This window comes from Coffea arabica, chromosome 6c (assembly GCF_036785885.1).
Source record: "Coffea arabica cultivar ET-39 chromosome 6c, Coffea Arabica ET-39 HiFi, whole genome shotgun sequence".
Taxonomy (NCBI): domain Eukaryota; kingdom Viridiplantae; phylum Streptophyta; class Magnoliopsida; order Gentianales; family Rubiaceae; genus Coffea; species Coffea arabica.
Genome location: NC_092320.1, coordinates 25,899,831 through 25,915,093, shown reverse-complemented (window position 1 = coordinate 25,915,093; position 15,263 = coordinate 25,899,831). Strand labels below are relative to the sequence as shown.

Genomic DNA, 15,263 nt, shown 5'->3' with positions numbered 1-15,263 from the left:
ATTTGAGACCTAAACAATGGTCCTAAAATAGACAATTTTAGGTTTAATTACACAAGTGATAGCTAGTGGTACAATCGTTATAGGAATTTCTCAAAGGTTTCAATTTTTATTGCGCCTAAATTAGAAATACGTGGTTTCACGTGCGCGCTTAATTGGGGGACTTTGGACCATTATTTTGGGACAATTAAGAATAAAAATATTTATATAAATGTAAGTGTCTTAGAGGTTTAGTGCACTAGTGCAACAAACGTAAGAGAAATCGAACACAAAACGCGCGCGTAGGGTACTAGTTATAATTGATTTGACGTATTAAAAGATTTGACGTCAAGTGTCTTTCGTACGCAAAGGCTTCAGAACCGCATTTCATTTCATTTCATTTCTTCTGCTGCAACGGACGGCTAGCAGCTGCAAGGGACAACCGAAGCTTCACCATTTCTTTCTTCCAAAACTCATCCAAATCCTTACCAAAACTTCCATAGATTCTCACCAAACTTCACATTCATTTAGCTTTTCACTTGGACAACAACTTAGCTGCAAAAGGAAGGAGCTATCCACGGTTTCTTCAAGCTTCAAAGGGCCGAAAAATCTGTCCAAACCAGCCATCAAAGTAGGTTGTAATCAAGCACCTTAAACTTGTCTTATGGAAGTTGATCTATGCATTTGAGTTGGAATCTTCACTTTAGTAGCTTGTATTGTTGGAAATGTGGGCTCTATGAACTCCCACTTTGGGTTGATGGCTGTGATGATGTTTGATGATGGTTTTATTGCTGAATTAGAGCTTAGGGAAGTACATTAAAGGTGTATTGTGGCTAGAAACATTGTTGAACTCTTGAAGCAAAAAGTTCCAATTTTACCCCTGTTCTGTTCGGTCACTTTAATGCAGAAATTTGAGGATTTAATGGCTTGATTGTGTTGTTTATATGTTGTAGTAGTTGTGTAAAAATTTTCATTGAAAAATACTGAGTTTTGGTGGGTCAAACGAATTTATTTCAAAAACTAGTAATCTGGAAAACGGTTTCGCCGTAATCCAGACCAGTGTTAGTATTTCGTCCATAACTCCGTACTCCGACTTCGAAATCAAGTGCCGTTAGCGGCATTTGAAACTAGACATTTCCATGTTTCCAACAGTGTATAATGCACATTCTGGTTTTAGGTGTGTGAGCCACACCATTCATCTGAAGTCGGCTGTCCTGTTTCTCCGTTCTGCCGAAATGATTTGATGATACTGCAACTTGTGGCTTGATTTTGAACCAGTTGCATGCTGAAACTTAAAACGATTTCTTCTGTGAAGTTGTAACCCTATGAATGTATTTTCTAACACTATCAACCATTTCCAATTCTGAGTTAAATTGAGGGAGTTATGATCAATACACGGCAACTGCCTCGTTTTTGAAAACCTTAGCTTTGGACAGATTGCCTTAAGGATTTTCCAAACTTTGGTTGATTGATTAACCACATTTCCAAGGGTATTTTTCCATGCGATTTGATAGAGAATTACCCTTCATATAGGAGTAGTATACTACAAAATTTGGTGTCAATCCAAGTCCGTTTCGACACTTAACAAAAGGTCCAAAGTCGGAACCAAATCTGGAAATTTTGTAACAGTCTTGAATTTTTCCCAACTTTGAGCTACCATATATTGGTGCTCGAAACTCCGATTCTCGATCCGTTTGTTCTGCCCTAAACCTTACTTGCACCTCTAATTGAGCTATAAGTTTCAAGGGCTGGTTTGCAACGACTGAATTCTGCCGAATTTTCAAAGTTAGCGAAAAACCAACCCCGGCTCAATCCTGGATGATTTGGAATAGCAACTTTAGGCTCATTTTGGAGCACTTTCCACTTCGATTCATGGAAAAGTGTATTCTAGGAACTTGCAGTAATTTCTAAGAGGTTTTCAACGGTATAAAGTTTTCCAATTCTCGACTTATGCCGAGTGAGTTACGATTTTTCAAAAATTCATAACAAAACTGAAATTTTTCAACTTTCGAGGAAATAGAGTTTTTCAAGAACTCTTTATTCTTTTGATATTATCTAAACGTTTTATCCCCGATTTCCTAGATAAAGACTTAAATATTGTTGAATGTTATCAAATCTCTCTCGAACCTCGATTTACGAGTAATTGAGGTTCATTTTCACGGAATTCCCTAGAGTAATACTAGTGAACGAATTATTCCTCGTTATTTGGGTTATGGATGATAATTCACTATTATTTGCTCAGGCACGCACGAGGACCTCCAAGAGGACCCTACTGTGGAAGTTTGAACTCTTCCTCCAATTTACTTGCTTGCATAACTTGGTGAGTGTCAAGTGTATGCCTACTTGAACTCTAAAGACTTAATTCCTGTTTGACTTACCTGATTACATGCTTAGTCTATTGGATTTTGAAAAATGGAGTCGAGTGTGTACTTAATCGCACTCGTTCTCATTTGGAACAAATGACTCATGTTTGACATGCTTTGCATGGTATATATGACTTGAAATACATGATTAAAACTGTCAAATGCTTGAATATATGACATGGTATGCTACGATTGCATACGTCGATGGAGTGAATCTCCTCGACATTTACATGATACATGGGGGACGCCCAAACTCATAGGCCGACCTTGGAACCCGAGCCGGCATGGGCTTGGTCGGGAACCTCGGTGAACCATGAGATTCACATGATAAGCTTGATCTATTGAGAGATCTCGCTTGGCATACTCGTAAAGTATCGCCTTATAAATGTCGTGCGGGCCCGAAGTGGTGTATGGTGGACGGATGAGAAGTAAGTGGTGAACTACGGATATGAAAATATCAACCCGGGTGACGGAGAGCCATCACGGGGAGATATACAAATGACATCGGCAAATGTGGAACTTAGCTCCTGAGAGCTTCTATATCCTTGAATTGTTTCTGGTTACATTTTTGTTGGCGTTATTAATTACTTGCAAGCTATTACCGAATTGTTAATTGGGCTTGTTATCTGAACTAGGTGTCTGCATGTGTGTTCTTGGCCTCACGAGCGTTTTACTCACCCTGTAGATTTGTTTTCCTTAACAGGTTTGAATTCGGAGGTAAAATGGAGCAGCCCTCTTGATGTATTTTTGTTTAGGGCTTGCTATTACTTTTGGTTATGCCTTTGGTTTTGGATTGTACTTTTGGTATGGAAATGTAACCTTTGGACGAAATGTATTATGTATACTGACGTGTGGTTTGGAGACTGGATGACTGTTATTAAGTTTGAACACTTCCGCATTTATTGTATCTAAGTTATCGATTTGTATTGTGTGGTCCGGATATAAGTTGGATGGAATTGTTTGAGTCCTGGCAAGAGCTAGGCAGGCGTCCCGCGGATACCCTTTGGTTCGCCTTAGGGAGAAGTGGGGGCGTCACAGTTGGTATCAGAGCGCTAGGTTAGAGGTCTATATGGGAGACATATTAGATACTCTACTTTTAAGACTCGATACGGGACGACTTAATCATACCCTAAGTGATACTTGAGGCGAGCTAGCAACTAAGTTAGTCCTACCTCAAGTGACAATCGGGATGAACCAACGATTAAGTTAGGCATGCATTGCAGGATATTGGAACTAGGTAGTGATTTAAGTTTCTAACCTGAAAAGTATTGTTATTTTGCTGGGATGGATGATGGAAATGGAGCCCCGACAGCTAACGGGAATGGCCATGCGAATGGTCATTTTGAGCCTCTTAGGACTATCTTCTACCGAGCTCTAGCGGGAGGAGCTCGAGTACGCTACTCACCATATGATAGATACCCTCGATGTTCGTGTAGGTTGACTTTCGCCTACCCGAACTATCTAGTGCTTGCTCTGGACGACGAGTGTCGTCAGTTGGTGGATGCCAACCGTGATCTACAGGCTAAGGTAGACGAGTTTCGGCAGATGGTTAGCGCTCAGGGTGAGCGGATTGCCGAGCTTGAGGAGGTGATTGAGGGGGAGGTAGCCACATCTGCAGTGGTTAATGAGGAGCTTCGGGATACTAGGGCTCGACTCACTAGACTAGGACGGGATGTCCATATCCGGGCTTTTGAGATCCTGGCTGATGCTACTAGATTGGTTGAGGACGCTACTGAGGTGATTCCTGATCCTGAGGAGGAGGATCCCGAGGAGGAGGTTCCTCCTGATAGTCCTGCTGCGGACTAAGTCTAGATTGATCGACCTCTTTTGACCCTTTTTTACTAGTATTAGCAAGAGTGATGCTAAGTGCAGAGGCCATTGTATTTTGCATGACTGTGTGGCCTATTTCTGAGGCACTAGCTTTACTTTAGTCTTCTGTGACTAAAAGTACTCTTGTGGCACCTGTGTGCTATATTTTTTGTGACTACCCCATGACTTGCTAATTGTATCTACTGGATATGTTAATTAATGTAAATTATTGTTAATTCCAATGTTTTCTTGATTGGTTCCTGCTTTCTATTTTTGCATCGCATAATTATTTTTTTCTTGCACTAGGCACGCCTAGGTCATGGAAGGACTAAGAGGTGGTCGAGGTCGTGGGCGAGGGACTAGTCAGACCCAACCTCAAGGGGGTGACCAGGGATCGGCAACTGCACCGATCCAAGGTCAGGAAAATATTGAGGGTAATCAAGTGGCTACTGCCATTAATAGGATGACTGATATCCTAGAGCGTTTGGCTGATAGACAGGACCCTGGACCGTTCAACCAACCTGGGGGTCAGGAGAGAGGAATGGATAGAGCCTTAGAGAGATTCTTGAAATTTAACCCGCCTAAGTTTTTTGGCGAACCTGATCCTGAGGTGGCGGAGAATTGGTTGGAAAGGATGACCAATATATTCGCTGCTTTAGACTACACTGAGGATAGGCGAGTGAATTTCGCTGCTTTCCAATTTGAGGGGGTAGCCCGTGCTAGATGGGATTTGATAAAAGGAAAATGGGAGAGAACTCAAACCTCTTGGACTTGGGATAATTTCACAAGGGAATTTAATGAAAAGTTTCTTCCGCCCTTAATCCAAGAAAAGAGGGAGGATGAATTTATCAAACTGAAACAGGGAACCCGTAGTGTAGCGGAGTATGAAGGAAAATTTACTAAACTTTCAAAGTATGCTCCCGAACTGGTGACAAATGAGCGAAAAAGGAATAGACGGTTTGTTCAAGGACTTAATGTGGAGATACAAGAGGGCCTGGCTGCAGCCCAAATCTCTACATTTACTGAGGCTTTAGAGAAGGCACAAAGGGTTGAAAGTGTAAGGTCTCAAGTGAGAGACTTCCATAGCAGAAAGAGAAACTTTTCTAGCCATGCTTCTGGACAAGCTAAAAAAAATGTACAGCCTTCCAAAATGGGAAAAGGAATGGGAGGACCAAGGACTGCTGGACTTTCAAGAGGAGCTTTATCTAGAGGAGGTCGTAGTGGACCAACACAGGCAAGAAGGGTGCCTTCTAGCAGTTCAGCGGTGACCCCTCAAGTTTCGTGTGGTTATTGCGGAAAACCAAACCATTCAGAGAGTGACTGTTGGAGGAAGTCTGGGAAGTGCCTGACTTGTGGTAGTACCGAGCATCAGCTTGCGAACTGTCCAAATAAAATGAAGACGGGAGGTGATACCCAAAGACCATAAAAGTCAGCTTCTAAGCAAACTAGTGCCGGAGGGAGTCGATCGAAAGTACCGGTTAGGGTTTATGCACTGGACTATCAACAAGTTCCTGAGGCAACTGAGGTGGTAGAAGGTACGATTCCGATATTTCACCGTTTAGCTAGGGTTTTAATTGATCCAGGTGCTACACATTCTTTCGTAAACCCTAATTTCATGAGTGGGATAAACTTGAAACCAATTAAGTTACCATATGATCTAGAGGTTAAAACGCCTACTGGGGAACGAAAATTATCAGCTGATTTGATGGGATTGATGATTAAGGGATACGATGTAATTTTAGGAATGGATTGGTTAGCCCGTTATAATGCTCAGTTAAACTGTAGCACGAAGGTTGTGGAGTTGCGTATTCCAGGAGAAGCAACCCTGAAACTGAATGTAAAAGGGAAATTAGCCTCGTCTGCACTTATTTCAGGAATTCGGGCTAGAAAGTTGTTAAGTAAAGGAACTCAAGGATATTTGGTTTTTCTTACTAACACCCCTAGTGATAAGGTGAAATTGGAGGACATGCCTGTAGTGAAGGACTTTCCTGATGTTTTTCCTGAAAAATTGGAGTCCCTACCCCCGGAACAGGAAATAGCCTTTAAGATTGATGTAACTCCGGGAGTAACCCCTATTTCTAGGACGCAATATCGAATGGCCCCAGCCGAATTGAAAGAGTTGAAATTGTAATTACAAGATTTGCTAGAAAGGGATTTTATTAAAGAGAGTGATTCTCCGTGGGGAGCCCCAGTTTTGTTTGTTAAGAAAAAGGACGGGAGTTTGAGGCTATGTATAGACTATAGAGGTTTAAATAATGTTACAACTAAGAATAAATACCCACTGCCCCACATTGATGAGTTGTTTGACCAGTTACAAGGGGCTGTAGTATTTTCTAAGTTGGATTTGAGACAGGGTTATTATCAGTTGAGGATTTTGGAGAAGGATATACCCAAGACTGCTTTTAACTCGAGATATGGGCATTTTGAATTTGCCGTGATGCCATTTGGGTTAACGAATGCTCCTGCTACTTTTATGGATCTAATGCATAGGGTCTTTAAATCTTATCTAGACCAATTTGTGGTGGTCTTTATTGATGACATATTAGTGTATTCTAAAAATGTGCAAGACCATGAGAAACACTTGAGAGTTATTTTACAGACCTTAAGGGAGCACCAATTGTATGCTAAGTTTAGCAAGTGTGAATTTTGGTTAAAAGAAGTGACTTTCTTGGGACACATAATTTCTAAGGATGGGATTAAAGTGGATCCAGCTAAAGTTGAAGCTGTTTTGAAATGGAAACGACCGGAAAACCCTACCGAGGTTCGGAGTTTTATTGGATTAGCAGGGTATTACCGGAGATTCATTCAGGATTTTTCGAAAATTGATGGACCCATGACTGAATTGACCAAGAAAAATGGGAAGTTTATATGGAGTCCTAAGTGTGAGGAAAGTTTTCAGGAATTGAAAAGACGGTTAACAAGGGCACCTGTGTTGGCTTTGCCAAACGGAAAAAATAGTATTGTGGTTTACACAGACGCTTCTAAGGAAGGACTGGGATGTGTTTTAATGCAAGATGGCAAAGTAATAGCATATATCTCTAGGAAATTGAAACCCCATGAAGGGAATTACCCGACTCATGATTTGGAGTTAGCGGCTGTGGTCTTTGCTTTGAAGAAATGGAGACATTATTTGTATGGGGTAACCTTTGAGGTTTTTACAGACCACAAAAGCCTTAAGTACTTGTTTTCTCAAAAGGAGCTGAATTTGAGGCAACGTAGATGGATGGAATTTTTAGAAGACTATGATTGCACTATCAAGTACCATCCAGGGAAAGCTAATGTAGTGGCCGATGCCTTGAGTCGTCAAGTACAAATGGCTGGGTTGATGATTAAGGAGTTTCAATTATTGGAAGAAGTGAGTTACTGGAATCCTCAATTGGAACCAAGGAAGGTAATTTTGGGGAATATTATAATAACTTCCACTCTATTGGAACGCATCAAGGAATTTCAAGAAAAGGACACGGAAGTGCAAAAATGGGTGGAAAAAGAGTAAAATGGGAGACAAGACAGATTTTAATTTGGGGTCAGATGGAATATTGAGGTTTCGGAATCGAGTAGTTGTGCCAAAGGATGAACGGCTTAGAAAGGAAATCTTAGAAGAGGCACACCGATCAAAGTTTACGGTACATCCAGGAGGGAATAAAATGTACCAGGACTTGAAGAGTCTGTATTGGTGGGAGAACATGAAGAAGGAAATTGCCCAATTTATCCAAACATGTTTAATTTGTCAACAGGTTAAAGCCGAACATCAGAAACCATCAGAACTTTTGCAACCTTTAGAAATATCTGAGTGGAAATGGGAGAATATCACTATGGATTTTGTATCGGGATTACCCAAAACGCAGAGAGACCATGATGCAATTTGGGTAATAGTGGATAGATTGACCAAATCGGCTCATTTTCTGCCGATTAACATGAAGTACCCGTTAGAGAAGTTGGCCAAATTGTATTTGGATGAGATTATTAGGTTGCATGGCATAGCTGTGAGTATTGTGTCCGACAGGGATCCGAGATTTGTTTCGAGATTCTGGCAAAAGATGCAGGAGGTATTGGGGACTAAGTTGAACTTTAGTACCACTTATCATCCTCAGACTGATGGACAGTCGGAAAGGACAATTCAAACACTTGAGGACATGTTAAGGACATGTATTCTGGACTTTGGAGAAAATTGGAGTAAGTTTTTAACTTTAGTGGAATTTGCCTACAACAATAGTTTCCACTCTTCTATTGAGATGGCACCGTATGAGGCACTCTATGGTCGGAAATGTAGGTCTCCAATTTGTTGGGACGAAATAGGTGAACGGAAAATCCTAGATCCGACCACAGTATTTTGGATTGAGGAAGCTAATGAAAAGGTAAAGTTGGTACGACAAAGAATTCAGGTTGCCCAGAGCCGCCAAAAGAGTTATGCTGATAATCGGAGGAAAGAATTGGAGTTTAATGTTGGAGATTTGATATTTCTCAAGATTTCACCTCTGAAAGCAAGGTTGAAGTCCGGAAAAGGAAAGAAATTACAACCAAGATTTGTAGGGTCTTATAAGGTCATCCAACGTGTGGGGAGTGTAGCCTATAAGTTGGAATTACCGCCGAGTTTATCTCGAATCCATAATGTGTTTCATGTATCTATGCTTAAGAAATATCATCCGGACCCTTCTCATGTCTTACAACAGGAAAATGTTGAGATTGATGAGACCTTAACCTATGAGGAGAAACCGGTTAAACTTCTGGATAGAAAGGTAAAGGAATTGAGAAATAAACAGATACCATTAGTGAAGGTCCTCTGGAAGAACCATGGGTTGGAGGAAGCAACTTGGGAGGTCGAAGAAGCAATTCGAGAAAAGTATCCAGACCTGTTCGTCAATCAAGATAAATTTCGAGGACGAAATTTCTTAAGGGGAAGAGGATGTGAGGATTCGAAAATTCTATTATTTTTTTTAACTCCCTAATTTTGGCTAAAATAATTATTTATTTGGATTATTGCCACGAATAATATTTTCTAGCCTTATTAGACCAAAGTATATGATTTTTATAGTTTCGTCATATTTCTAAAATGTCTCATTTCGAAAAAAAAATAAAATAAAAATATAGATAAATAAACAAATATTTTCATAAAAGCTTAATTAGTGAAAAAATGAAAACGTATCTCAAAACTTTAGCCAATTGGGAGTACAATAAGCTCAAAATTTGAGACCTAAACAATGGTCCTAAAATAGACAATTTTAGGTTTAATTACACAAGTGATAGCTAGTGGTACAATCGTTATAGGAATTTCTCAAAGGTTTCAATTTTTATTGCGCCTAAATTAGAAATACGTGGTTTCACGTGCGCGCTTAATTGGGGGACTTTGGACCATTATTTGGGGACAATTAAGAATGAAAAATATTTATATAAATGTAAGTGTCTTAGAGGTTTAGTGCACTAGTGCAACAAACGTAAGAGAAATCGAACACAAAACGCGCGCGTAGGGTACTAGTTATAATTGATTTGACGTATTAAAAGATTTGACGTCAAGCGTCTTTCATACGCAAAGGCTTCAGAACCGCATTTCATTTCATTTCATTTCTTCTGTTGCAACGGACGGCTAGCAGCTGCAAGGGACAACCGAAGCTTCACCATTTCTTTCTTCCAAAACTCATCCAAATCCTTACCAAAACTTCCATAGATTCTCACCAAACTTCACATTCATTTAGCTTTTCACTTGGACAACAACTTAGCTGCAAAAGGAAGGAGCTATCCACGGTTTCTTCAAGCTTCAAAGGGCCGAAAAATCTGTCCAAACCAGCCATCAAAGTAGGTAGTAATCAAGCACCTTAAACTTGTCTTATGGAAGTTGATCTATGCATTTGAGTTGGAATCTTCACTTTAGTAGCTTGTATTGTTGGAAATGTGGGCTCTATGAACTCCCACTTTAGGTTGATGGCTGTGATGATGTTTGATGATGGTTTTATTGCTGAATTAGAGCTTAAGGAAGTACATTAAAGGTGTATTGTGGCCAGAAACGTTGTTGAACTCTTGAAGCAAAAAGTTCCCATTTTACCCCTGTTCTGTTCGGTCACTTTAATGCAGAAATTTGAGGATTTAATGGCTTGATTGTGTTGTTTATATGTTGTAGTAGTTGTGTAAAAATTTCATTGAAAAATACTGAGTTTTGGTGGGTCAAACGAATTTATTTCAAAAATTAGTAATCTGGAAAACGGTTTCGCCGTAATCCAGACCAGTGTTTGTATTTCATCCATAACTCCGTACTCCGATGTCAAAATCAAGTGCCTTTAGCGGCATTTGAAACTAGACGTTTCCATGTTTCCAACGGTGTATAATGCACATTCTGGTTTTAGGTGTGTGAGCCACACCATTCATCTGAAGTCGGCTGTCCTGTTTCTCCGTTCTGCCGAAATGATTTGATGATACTGCAACTTGAGGCTTGATTTTGAACCAGTTGCATGCTGAAACTTAAACGATTTCTTCTGTGAAGTTGTAGCCCTATGAATGTATTTTCTAACACTATCAACCATTTCCAATTCCGAGTTAAATTGAGGGAGTTATGATCAATACACGGCAACTGCCTCGTTTTTCAAAACCTTAGCTTTGGACAGATTGCCTTAAGGATTTTCCAAATTTTGGTTGATTGATTAACCACCTTTCCGAGGGTATTTTTCCATGAGATTTGATAGAGAGTTACCCTTCATATAGGAGTAGTATACTACAAAATTTGGTGTCAATCCAAGTCCGTTTCGACACTTAACAAAAGGTCCAAAGTCGGAACCAAATCTGGAAATTTTGTAACAGTCTTGAATTTTTCCCAACTTTGAGCTACCATAACTTGGTGCTCGAAACTCCGATTCTCGATCCGTTTGTTCTGCCCTAAACATTACTTACACCTCTAATTGAGCTATAAGTTTCAAGGGCTGGTTTGCAACGACTGAATTCTGCCGAATTTTCAAAATTAGCGAAAAACCAACCCCGGCTCAATCCTGGGTGATTTGGAACAGCAACTTTAGGCTCATTTTTGAGCACTTTCCACTTCGATTCATGGAAAAGTGTCTTCTAAGAACTTGCAGTACTTTCTAAGGTTTTCAACGGTATAAAGTTTTCCAATTCTCGACTTATGCCGAGTGAGTTACGATTTTTTAAAGATTCATAACAAAACTGAAATTTTCCAACTTTCAAGGAAATAGAGTTTTTCAAGAACTCTTTATTCTTTTGATATTATCTAAACGTTTTATCCCCGATTTCCTAGATAAAGACTTAAATATTGTTGAATGTTATCAAACCTCTCTCGAACCTCGATTTACGAGTAATTGAGGTTCATTTTCACGGAATTCCCTAGAGTAATACTAGTGAACGAATTATTCCTCGTTATTTGGGATATGGATGATAATTCACTATTATTTGCTCAGGCACACACGAGAACCTCCAAGAGGACCCTACTGTGGAAGTTTGAACTCTTCCTCCAATTTACTTGCTTGCATAACTTGGTGAGTGTCAAGTGTATGCCTACTTGAACTCTAAAGACTTAATTCCTGTTTGACTTACCTGATTACATGCTTAGTCTATTGGATTTTGAAAAATGGAGTCAAGTGTGTACTTAATCGCACTCGTTCTCATTTGGAACAAATGACTCACGTTTGACATGCTTTGCATGGTATATATGACTTGAAATACATGATTAAAACTGTCAAATGCTTTAATATATGACATGGTATGCTACGATTGCATACGTCGATGGAGTGAATCTCCTCGACATTTACATGATACATGGGGGACGCCCAAACTCATAGGCCGACCTTGGAACCCGAGCCGGCATGGGCTTGGTCGGGAACCTCGGTGAACCATGAGATTCACATGATAAGCTTGATCTATTGAGAGATCTCGCTTGGCATACTCGTAAAGTATCGCCTTATAAATGTCGTGCGGGCCCGAAGTGGTGTATGGTGGACGGATGAGAAGTAAGTGGTGAACTACGGATATGAAAATATCAACCCGGGTGACGGAGAGCCGTCACGGGGAGATATACAAATGACATCGGCAAATGTGGAACTTAGCTCCTGAGAGCTTCTATATTCTTGAATTGTTTCTGGTTACATTTTTGTTGGCGTTATTAATTACTTGCAAGCTATTACCTAATTGTTAATTGGGCTTGTTATCTGAACTAGGTGTCTGCATGTGTGTTCTTGGCCTCACGAGCGTTTTGCTCACCCTGTAGATTTGTTTTCCTTAACAGGTTTGAATTCGGAGGTAAAATGGAGCAGCCCTCTTGATGTATTTTTGTTTTAGGGCTTGCTATTACTTTTGGTTATGCCTTTGGTTTTGGATTGTACTTTTGGTATGGAAATGTAACCTTTGGACGAAATGTATTATGTATACTGACGTGTGGTTTGGAGACTGGATGACTGTTATTAAGTTTGAACACTTCCGCATTTATTGTATCTAAGTTATCGATTTGTATTGTGTGGTCCGAATATAAGTTGGATGGAATTGTTTGAGTCCTGGCGAGAGCTAGGCAGGCGTCCCGCGGATACCCTTTGGTTCGCCTTAGGGAGAAGTGGGGGCGTCACAGTTGGTATCAGATCGCTAGGTTAGAGGTCTATATGGGAGACATATTAGATACTCTACTTTTAAGACTCGATACGGGATGACTTAATCATACCCTAAGTGATACTTGAGGCGAGCTAGCAACTAAGTTAGTCCTACCTCAAGTGACAATCGAGATGAACCAACGATTAAGTTACGCATGCATTGCAGGATATTGGAACTAGGTAGTGATTTAAATTTCTAACCTGAAAAGTATTGTTATTTTGCAGGGATGGATAACGGAAATGGAGCCCCGACAGCTAACGGGAATGGCCATGCGAATGGTCATTATGAGCCTCTTAGGACTATCTTCTACCGAACTCTAGCGGGAGGAGCTCGAGTACGCTACTCACCATATGATAGATACCCTCGATGTTCGTGTAGGTTGACTTTCGCCTACCCGAACTATCTAGTGCTTGCTCTGGACGACGAACGTCGTCAGTTGGTGGATGCCAACCGCGATCTACAGGCTGAGGTAGACGAGTTTCGGCAGATGGTTAGCGCTCAGGGTGAGCGGATTGCCGAGCTCGAGGAGGTGATTGAGGGGGAGGTAGCCATATCTGCAGTGGTTAATGAGGAGTTTCGGGATACTAGGGCTCGACTCACTAGACTAGGACGGGATGTCCGTAACCGGGCTTTTGAGATCCTGGCTGATGCTACTAGATTGGTTGAGGACGCTACTGAGGTGATTCCTGATCCTGAGGAGGAGGAGGTTCATCCTGATAGTCCTGCTGCGGACTAGGTCTAGATTGATCGACCTCTTTTGACCCTTTTTGACTAGTATTAGCAGGGGTGATGCTAAGTGCTGAGGTCATTGTATTTTGCATGACTGTGTGACCTATTTCTGAGGCACTAGCTTTACTTTAGTCTTCTGTGACTAAAAGTACTCTTGTGGCACCTGTGTGCTATATTTTTTGTGACTACCCCATGACTTGCTAATTGTATGAACTGGATATGCTAATTAATGTAAATTATTGTTAATTCCAATGTTTTCTTGATTGGTTCCTGCTTTCTATTTTTGCATCGCATAATTATTTATTTCTTGCGCTAGGCACGCCTAGGTCATGGAAGGACTAAGAGGTGGTCGAGGTCGTGGTCGAGACCGTGGTCGAGGTCATGGTCGAGGTCGTGGTCGAGACCGTGGTCGAGGTCATGGTCGAGACTGTGGTCGAGGTCGTGGGCGAGGGACTAGTCAGACCCAACCTCAAGGGGGTGACCAGGGATCGGCAACTGCACCTTTAAAGGGTAATCAAGTGGCTACTGCCATTAATAGGATGACTGATATCCTAGAGCGTTTGGCTGATAGACAGGACCCTAGACCGTTCAACCAACCTGTGGGTCAGGAGAGAGGAATGGATAGAGCCTTTGAGAGATTCTTGAAATTTAACCCGCCAAAGTTTCTTGGCGAACCTGATCCTGAGGTGGCGGAGAATTGGTTGGAAAGGATGACCAATATATTCGCTGCTTTAGACTACACTGAGGATAGGCGAGTGAATTTCGCTGCTTTCCAATTTGAGGGGGTAGCCCGTGCTTGGTGGGATTTGATAAAAGGAAAATGGGAGAGAACTCAAACCCCTTGGACTTGGGATAATTTCACAAGGGAATTTAATGAAAAGTTTCTTCCGCCCTTAATCCAAGAAAAGAGGGAGGATGAATTTATCAAACTGAAACAGAGAACCCTTAGTGTAGCGGAGTATGAAGGAAAATTTACTAAACTTTCAAAGTATGCTCCCGAACTGGTGACAAATGAGCGAAAAAGGATTAGACGGTTTGTTCAAGGACTTAATGTGGAGATACAAGAGGGCCTGGCTGCAGCCCAAATCTCTACATTTACTGAGGCTTTAGAGAAGGCACAAAGGGTTGAAAGTGTAAGGTCTCAAGTGAGAGACTTCCATAGCAGAAAGAGAAACTTTTCTAGCCATGCTTTTGGACAAGCTAGTAAAAATGTACAGCCTTCCAAAATGGGAAAAGGAATGGGAGGACCAAGGACTGCTGGACCTTCAAGAGGAGCTTTATCTAGAGGAGGTCGTAGTGGACCGACACAGGCAAGAAGGGCGCCTTCTAGCAGTTCAGCGGTGACCCCTCAAGTTTCGTGTGGTTATTGCGGAAAACCAAACCATTCAGAGAGTGACTGTTGGAGGAAGTCTGGGAAGTGCCTGGCTTGTGGTAGTACCGAGCATCAGCTTGCGAACTGTCCAAATAAAATGAAAACGGGAGGTGATACCCAAAGACCAGAAAAGTCAGTTCTAAGCAAACTAGTGCTGGAGGGAGTCGACCGAAAGTACCGGCTAGGGTTTATGCACTGGACTATCAACAAGTTCCTGAGGCAACTGAGGTGGTAGAAGGTACGATTCCGATCTTTCACCGTTTAGCTAGGGTTTTAATTGATCCAGGTGCTACACATTCTTTCGTAAACCCTAATTTCATGAGTGGGATAAACTTGAAGCCAATTAAGTTACCATATGATCTAGAGGTTAAAACGCCTACTGGGGAACGAAAATCATCAGCTGATTTGATGGGATTGATGATTAAGGGATACGATGT

The 15,263-nt window shown here is 41.2% G+C and overlaps 1 long non-coding RNA gene across 1 annotated transcript; it reads left to right on the top strand.

Moving 5' to 3' along the window:
- Positions 1-344: 344 nt before the first annotated feature.
- On the top strand, positions 345-3,081 carry LOC140008028 (uncharacterized). The gene is made up of 3 exons (XR_011815443.1): positions 345-611; positions 2,219-2,296; positions 3,043-3,081. It is a non-coding gene; the product is annotated as an uncharacterized lncRNA (long non-coding RNA).
- The last annotated feature ends 12,182 nt before the right edge of the window (positions 3,082-15,263 follow it).